The sequence below is a fragment of the Cynoglossus semilaevis genome, chromosome 2 (assembly GCF_000523025.1).
Source record: "Cynoglossus semilaevis isolate Cse_v1.0 chromosome 2, Cse_v1.0, whole genome shotgun sequence".
Lineage (NCBI taxonomy): Eukaryota > Metazoa > Chordata > Actinopteri > Pleuronectiformes > Cynoglossidae > Cynoglossus > Cynoglossus semilaevis.
The window spans coordinates 19,782,598-19,789,508 of NC_024308.1; positions in this window are offsets into that span (position 1 = coordinate 19,782,598).

The following is a 6,911-nucleotide window of genomic DNA, read 5'->3' on the forward strand; positions in this document are numbered from 1 at the left end:
AAGTGCCACCTTTATGGTTTATATATACAGGGCACCGAGGACCACATTTGACAGATGGAAATGTCCAAGAAATGACATAACACTAAAGTAATGTGTTTTCAAAGAGGGTCCCTGCCCCTGGCACAATGGCCTGATTGGTTTGAGTGTTTAAATGATTATGTAAATCACAGTTAGTGTGAGTAAGTGTCTAACATACAGATGCTCACAGTGCAAAAAAAAAACAATTAAGATTTTTTTTTTTTTTTTTTTTTTGCTCCAAGTACCCAAGTGAACATGCCAAACATTGTACCTGACAATCTCAGCTTCATTACAATTAAATACAGATTAACATTTGCAATTTAAAAACACTTGACCATGTGTCGCAATTGGCCTTTGGGCTTCCTTTTTTTTAAATTACAGTGTAATATACTTGAATATTTTGAATACGCAGTCTAAGAATTTTTTTCACTTTTATTTAAATAAATGCTTTTTTTACGATCAGTGTAACATTATTTAACTCTATTAGATAGCGAAGTACAGGTCAGGCAGAAGAACTCCGTAGGCAGAACTGTCTGAGCATAAACACACACACACCAGGTGTGACAGACAGCAAATAGAACTGAGAACAAGCACGAGGCACCTGGTGTGACAGGTGAGACTAATGAACAGCAAAGCATAGGACACAGGTGAGAGTGATAAACTAATACCCGGGGAGACAGGCAGGAGGGAACGGCTGGCAGGCAGACAGACATGACAGGTTCTGATTGTGTTCAGGAGAGAGATGGCCTTGTTGGCCCTGACAGCCCAACACTGGAACTTGTGATTTTGATGACACTGAGAGGAACTGTGATTAACATTAAAATGACAAGGTGACACTGCATTGCGTCTGCACTAGGTAAGTGTTAACCTTTTTAGACCAAGTACAGTGAGGGCTTCGAGATACATGCTTAATTCGTTCCAAAACAGCACTCATATGTCGGACCACTCGTATCTAGATTGCAATTTCCCCCATTGAAACTAACTAAAAAAACAATTATTTTTGTTCCAGCCCCCCCCCCCCAGAGATATACTATTAATTAATTATAATTATATAATTCTTCCCTGTCTAAAAATCAAAAACATAGATATAAACTGATAAATTGATAATGTAAAATAATAAGAATTATGAAAACATAATGGATGGATGGATGGATGGATGGATGGATAGATGTATGATAGATAGGTAGGTAGGTAGATAGATAGCTAGATAGACAGACAGACAGATAGATAGATAGATCGATAGATAGATAGATATATAGATAGATAGATCGATAGATAGATAGATGATAGATAGATATAGATAAATAGATAGGTAGATAAATAGATAGGTAGATAAATAGATAGGTAGGTAGGTAGATAGATAGCTAGATATAGATAAATAGATAGATAGATAGACAGATAGATATAGATAGATAGATGATAGATAGATAGATCGATAGATAGATAGATCGATAGATAGATAGATCGATAGATAGATAGATAGCAAGATAGATAGATAGACAGACCGATAGATAGATAGATCGATAGATAGATAGATATAGAAAGATAGATAGATATATAGATAGATAGCTAGATAGACAGACAGATCGATAGATAGCTAGATATAGATAAATAGATAGGTAGGTAGATAGATAGATATAGATAAATAGATAGGTAGATAAATAGATAGATATAGATAGATAGGTAGGTAGGTAGATAGATAGACAGACCGATAGATAGATAGATGATAGATAGATATAGATAAATAGATAGATAGATAGATAGCAAGATAGATAGATAGACAGATAGATATAGATAGATAGATAGGTAGGTAGATAGATAGATATATAGATAGATAGATCGATAGATAGATAGATCGATAGATAGATAGATCGATAGATAGATAGATCGATAGATAGATAGATGGATGGATAGATAGATCGATAGATAGATAGATGGATGGATAGATAGATAGACAGACAGATAGACAGATAGATAGATAGGTAGGTAGATAGATAGCTAGATCGACAGACAGATAGATAGATAGGTAGGTAGGTAGATAGATAGCTAGATCGACAGACAGATAGATAGATAGGTAGATAAATAGATAGATATAGAAAGATAGATAGATATATAGATAGATAGCTAGATAGACAGACAGATGGATAGATAGATCGATAGATAGATAGATGGATAGATAGATCGATAGATAGATAGATCGATAGATAGATAGATATAGAAAGATAGATAGATATATAGATAGATAGCTAGATCGACAGACAGATAGATAGATAGGTAGGTAGGTAGATAGATAGATATATAGATAGATAGCTAGATAGACAGACAGACAGACAGACAGATAGATAGATAGGTAGATAAATAGATAGGTAGATAGGTAGATAGATAGCTAGATCGACAGACAGATAGATAGATAGGTAGGTAGATAGATAGACAGATAGATAGATAGACAGATAGATAGATAGACAGATAGATATAGATAGATATATAGATAGATAGATATATAGATAGATAGCTAGATATAGATAAATAGATAGATAGATATATAGATAGATAGCTAGATATAGATAAATAGATAGATAGATATATAGATAGATAGATATATAGATAGATAGATAGGTAGATAGGTAGATAGATAGCTAGATATAGATAAATAGATAGATATAGAAAGATAGATAGATATAGAAAGATAGATAGATATATAGATAGATAGATCGATAGATAGATAGATCGATAGATAGATAGATATATAGATAGATAGCTAGATCGACAGACAGATAGATAGATAGATCGATAGATAGATAGATATAGATAAATAGATAGGTAGGTAGATAGATAGATATAGATAAATAGATAGATAGATAGACAGATAGATAGATAGGTAGATAAATAGATAGGTAGGTAGATAGATAGCTAGATCGACAGACAGATAGATAGATAGGTAGGTAGATAGATAGATAGCAAGATAGATAGATAGACAGATAGATAGATAGGTAGATAGGTAGATAGGTAGATAGATAGATAGGTAGATAAATAGATAGATAGATATATAGATAGATAGCTAGATATAGATAAATAGATAGGTAGGTAGGTAGATAGATAGACAGATAGATATAGATAAATAGATAGATATAGAAAGATAGATAGATATAGATAAATAGATAGGTAGATAGATAGCTAGATATAGATAAATAGATAGGTAGATAGATAGATATATAGATAGATAGCTAGATAGACAGACAGACAGATAGATAGATAGACAGACAGATAGATAGATAGATGATAGATAGATATAGATATAGATAGATAGGTAGATAGATAGACAGATAGATATAGATATAGATAAATAGATAGATAGATATAGAAAGATAGATAGATATATAGATAGATAGCTAGATAGACAGACAGATCGATAGATAGCTAGATATAGATAAATAGATAGGTAGATAAATAGATAGATAGATATAGATAAATAGATAGGTAGATAGGTAGATGTTTCAGGTTATTTTTTGGCTTGAAACCGTATTCCATTATGTTTCCGAAGCAAGTAAAAGCCACATATGTAAAGGATAATCACCTTGTGTACTTGTGTAATTGGTGATGCTTCATGGTTGGTGCTTCTAGTACCTCATATGACTAAAACGTTATCAGGCAGAAATTTTTTTTTAATCCATCTTTGGTCGCATTTCGACATGGCCTTTGGCCCACTCTTAGGTGTGTCAGAAACCCACTTAAATGATTCCCAGTGTCATCGGAGAAGCTCCCGACACCACTTGAGTGTCTTGTCTGTGCTCCGTGGTCTTTAATCTTAATTATAAAACTATCATTACAGCGTGAACCCTGGACTGCCAACGGTGGCGCCTTAGGCTCATTTGCTGGGAATCAATCAAACCCTGTTCTGCACAGGAGGACTTAGCTCCTTGTTTTACAGTCAGGTCGTTTTCATTCTCCCTCAGCTCATTTTCATAATTACGCCGGCCTCCCTCCTTAATGGCCTAAAAACACTGCACCAAGGGTTTATAAAGGTCCGGTTTGAACATTCAAACAAACTTTCCTTGAAGCCTATGATCAAAACAGGTTATATTTCAGATGAATGATTCATTTATATTTACCCATATTTGATTACATTTCTTTAAGGTAAACAATAATTATGTTTTTTTTTGTGAAGGTCACAGAGATGGTTGAACGATGGTGTCAGCTAAGGTGAATGGAAAGGTTTACAGGACGATGGTGAGACCAGTCATGATGTATGGTTTAGAGACAGTAGCAATAGGCAGAAGACAGGAGGCGGAGCTGGAGGTGACAGAGTTAAAGATGCTAAGATTGTCTTAAGGAGTGACAAGGATGGACAGGATCAGGAATGAGGTCATTAGAGGGACAACACAGACAGGAAGGTTAGGAGAAAAAGCTAGAGAAGCCAGATTGAGATGGTTTGGACATGTGCAGAGGAGGGACAGTGGATACATTGGTAGAAGAATGTTAGAGATGGAGCTACCAGGTAGGAGACAAAGAGGAGATATACGGATGCAGTGAGGGAGGACATGCAGATGGTTGGAGTCAGAGTAGAAGACGCAGAGGACAGGGCAATATAGAAATGAATGATTCGCTGCGGCAACCCCTGAAAAAAAGGGACAAAGCCGGAAGAAAAAGAAGAAAAAGACGGAGATGGTTGAAAATGAGACCAAAGAGTCCAAAGTCCATTTTTACAAGTAAACCTCGTAAGCAAAATACCCCTCAAAACATACGCCTACAGGTGATGAGGGTTATCTTTCACCTTCATCACCGAATGTTTGATGTGTCATTTTGTGGTTTGACTCACAACAGATATTTATTTGATTTTTCTTCAATGTGGATTTTATATATTTTTTACAATTGAGATTTTTGCTAGAAAAACAGAACACGGGTTTTATTCTGCTGTTACAAATAAACAATACAGTATTTTGTTTTTTGTTTAATTGTTCGTTTGTTTGCTAATGATATTGAGGTCTAGGCTAAATATCATGAAACAAATTTTGTTTTGCTTGTCCCGTCTCATACAATAGGCGCCTGTATTGATTGTTTTATGTGTATTTTTATCCCTTAAGGAATGAATTGAAGTGCAGTTTTTAAGAGTTGAGGGCGCTGGCTTTTGATTTTTTTTTTTTTTTTTTTTGATTGTGGCAGTTCTTTGACCATCAGAGCTTTTTAGGTCTAATAATCTACCGAAGAGAGAGAGAGAGAGTTCGGTTCCCCGTGCAGTGAGTGCACAGAGTGTACTTCCAGCTTGTTAGTCTGACAGTCACCCTGACAGTACTGACATATAATTGTGGTCGTCACAGATCATGCAGCCTTGTCAGCTTTGGCTATGCACTACAAGTTTACATCTTTGTTGTAATGTTTTTCTCTAGTTCTTTTTTTTTTTTTTTTAACAGCTCCAGTAACTTTTCGCCATCCATTATTCACCGCCAAAAGTGCCTCGGGGGGGCTCACCATAATGACCATAAAATGAGGCAGGGATTTGGAGGAGGGAAATGTTAGAAATGACTTGAGGGTAAAATTGTTAAATCTGATGTTACAGCAACTTTTTGGAAATATTTTCAGTCTCGGCTGGAGAAACACGTATTTCCTGTTTCCTAAGATATGTTGCTGCCTGACTTAATTATTGTCCTCAAACCTCCTTGACACTTGGAAAGTCGTTTTTTTGACAACGAGTGAAAACCAACTAAATGGGATGTTGTGTTGGCCAGGGCGACGAAATAAAGTGCCTTAATGTGTGACAAGACTCTGAGTCTGAGCGAGTGAGTGAGTGGTTGAGGGTGATATTGTGTCCGGTATAAGTGGTGTCAGTGAGAGTTTCTCAAAATAAACGGCAGTTCACGGGAAGAAGTTTCAGAAATTCGCAAGATAGAGTTGATGAAATATTACATATATGTATCAAGCATTTTATGTATTTGCGCTAAAACAGTGGTTTGCAATTGTTTTTTTTCTTAACTGTACAAACCACTGCACGAGTGGTAGCGCTGCCACCTAGTGGCTGGACGTTTGTTTATCATTTAAGCAATACAGCAGGCGTACGGTTCTGTCCATTACATTAAAAATGATCCATCATCGTTAGCTTATCCGGGGCGAGGTCGTGGGGGTAACAGTCGGAGCGGGGACGCCCAGAGACTTCCCTGTCCCCCAGACACTTCCTCTAGTCTTCCTCTTCTGGTGGGATCCCGAGGCGTTCCCAGGCCAGCAGAGCGACATGGTCGCTCCAGCGTGTCCTAGGTTTCTTTTCTGGGACAAAGGAAGCTAATTTCAGCCGCTTGTATCCGGGATTTCGTTCGTTTCGGTCATGACCCAAAGTTCGTGACCATAGGTGAGGGTAGGAACGTAGATTGATCGGTAAATTGAGAGCCTTGCCTTTCGGCTCAGCTCCTTCTTCACTACTAACATCCGCCCGTCAATCTCGTGAACACCAACCCCAAGATACTTACCTCCTTCACCAGAGGCAGAATTTCTCCCCCCCACCCCCGACCTGGAGGGTGCAAGCCACCTTTTTCTGGTCGAGAACCACGGCCTCGGACCTAGAGGTGCTGATTCTCATCCCGGCGGCTTCACACGCAGTAAAAATGATCAATTTAATTAATATTTTCTAGTCCAAGGGGATTTTTTTTTTTTTTAATCAAAGAAAATCTAGTTATCAGAAGAGGCCCCAGAGGGGATTGCTGAACTTCTGTGAGATAAAACAGTCAAAATGGCTTTCAGCTACTCTGTCCAATATTCAGCCTCAAAGCTTCTGATCACTGAAAATTTTTTTTTGCTGTGTTTGCAACAACAGAGACGGATAAAATAATGGATGCAGTTTGTAGTCGAACACAGCGGGGAGGATGAGTAGGCCTGGTGTTTTCACCTGAGGTGAACTGGAAAAAAAA